The sequence below is a fragment of the Petromyzon marinus genome, unplaced genomic scaffold (genome assembly GCF_048934315.1).
Source record: "Petromyzon marinus isolate PM22_M1 ecotype Great Lakes invasive population unplaced genomic scaffold, UKy_Petmar_22M1.pri1.0 PM_G_Scaffold_78, whole genome shotgun sequence".
In the NCBI taxonomy this organism is placed as follows: Eukaryota; Metazoa; Chordata; class Hyperoartia; order Petromyzontiformes; family Petromyzontidae; genus Petromyzon; species Petromyzon marinus.
Genome location: NW_027423033.1, coordinates 400001 through 402500, shown reverse-complemented (window position 1 = coordinate 402500; position 2500 = coordinate 400001).

Sequence of the window (2500 nt, the reverse complement as noted above, 5' to 3'; positions counted from 1 at the left end):
TGCCGTCGAAAGTACATCCTCTGTTGAGCTCTCTTGGCGAGGGAGCTGATGTTCAGTTCCCACTTGAGGTCCCGGCAGAGAATAGTGCCCAGGAAGCGGAAGGACTCCACAATTTTGACTGCGGAGTCTAACAGGGTGATGGCGGTGAGTGGGGCTGTATTCTTCCTGAAGTCCACAACCATCTCAACTGTCCTTAGAGCATTTAGCTCTAAGTTGTTCTGGCTACACCAGGTCACCAGGTTGTCAGCTTCCCACCTATAGTCAGACTCATCCCCACCAGAGATCAGCCCAATGAGGGTGGTGTCGTCCGACAAACTTCAAGAGTTTGACGGACAGATGATTGGAGGCGCAGCTGTTGGTATACAGGGAGAAGAGCAGTGGGCAAAGGACGCAGCCCTGAGGAGTTCCCGTGCTGATGGACCTGGAGTCAGAGACTTCTGTTCCCGGCTTAACGCACTGCTTCCTGTCAGAGAGGAAGTCTGTGATCCACCTGCAGGTGGAGTAGGGCACGTTCAGCTGGAAGAGCTTGTCCTGAAGCAGGGCAGGGATGATGGTGTTGAAGGCAGAGCTGAAGTCCACAAACAGGATCCTGGCGTAGGATGCTGGGGCGTCCACATGCTGTAGGGTGAAGTGGAGGGCCATGTTAACTGCGTCGTCCACAGACCTGTTGGCTCTGTAGGCAAACTGAAGGGGGTCCAGGAGAGGGTCTGTGATGGCTTTGAGGTGTGCCAGGAGCAGGCGCTCAAAAGACTTCATTACCACAGATGTAAGGGCGACCGGTCTGTAATCATTTAGTCCTGTTGGCCTTAGCTTTTTGGGCACAGCGATGATGGTGGAGGACTTGAGACAGGCTGGTACATGGCATGTCTCCAGGGAGGTGTTAAAGATGTTGGTGAACACCGGAGACAGCTGGCCAGCGCAGTGCCTGAGGGTGGCTGGAGAGACAGAGTCCGGCCCGGCTGCTTTGCGTGGATTCTGCCTCTTGAAAAGCCCATTAACTTCTCCCTCCTGAAAGGAGAGAGTCGTTTCTGTAGTATGGGTGGGGGATGGGGCCTCTTGGGTGGGAAGGGGTGGTTCAGGACAGTCCAATTGTCTTTCAAATCTACGGTAGAACTCGTTCAGGTCGTTGGCTAGGCGGGAGTCGTTAGTGGTGTGGGGCGCTCTGGGTTTGTAGTTGGTGATGTGCCTGAGCCCTTTGGCAGACAGAAGCAGCGTCGTTAGTAGAGAACTGGTGTTTTAGTGTCTCTGAGTACAGTCGTTTAGCCTCTCTCACCGCTTTGCTAAACCTGTTCTTCGACTCCTTGAATCTGTCTCTATCCCCACTCCTAAACGCTTCCTCCTTCTCCAACCTCAACCTTTTGAGCTTTGCTGAGAACCAGGGCTTGTTGTTGTTAAAGTTCACCCTGGTACGTGTTGGGATACAGCAGTCCTCACAGAAGCTGATGTACACAGCCTCTGTGAGTTCATCCAGACTATTGGTAGCAGTCGTGAACATATCCCAGTCAGTACAGTCTAAGCACGCCCGCAAATCTTCCACAGCCTCACTGGTCCACTGTTTAGATGTCCTCACAGCAGGTTTACAGAGTTTTAGTTGCTGCCTGTATGCACGAATCAGGTGGACCAAGGGAGTTCTGTGCGAGCCGAACAGCCCCGTGACCCACAAGAGAAACATCCCCGCCAAATTCGAGCGTTTGACGGGGTCTATCCGTGAAAAAATATTCACGTTTTTGAGTGCACATGCATTTCTGCTGCAAATGCCTCTGAAAGTTTCATGCCGTTCGTATGCCAATTGTGGCAACACGAAAATGACCCGTTTTCCCATTCCGAGGGATTTCTGTGCGACCCTAACAGCCCCGTGAGCCACAAGAGACACATCCCCGCCAATTTCTAGCGTTTCACGGGGTCTATCCGTGAAAAATATAGACGTTTTTGAGTGCACATGCATTTCTGCTGCAGATGCCTCTGGAAGTTTCATGCCGTTCGTACGCAATGTGGCAACACGAAAATGACCCCTTTTCCCATTCCGAGGGATTTCTGTGCGACCCTAACTAACAGCGCCCGTGAGCCACAAGAGAGACATCCCCGCCAATTTATAGCGTTTCACGGGGTCTATCCGTGAAAAATATAGACGTTTTTGAGTGCACATGCATTCCTGCTGCAAATGCCTCTGGAAGTTTCATGCCGTTCCTATGCAATGTGGCCACACAAAAATGACCCGTTTTCCCATTCCGAGGCATTTCTGTGCGACCCTAACAGCCCCGTGAGCCACAAGAGAGACATCCCCGCCAACTTCTAGCGTTTGACGGGGTCTATGCGTGAAAAATATTAAAATTTTTGAGTGCACGTGCCTTTCTGCTGCAAATGCCTCTGGAAGTTTCATGGCGTTCCTATGCAATGTGGCAACACGAAAATGACCCCTTTTCCCATTCCGAGGGAGTTCTGTGCCACCCTAACAGCCCCGTGAGCCACAAGAGACACATCCCCGCCAATTTCTAGCGTT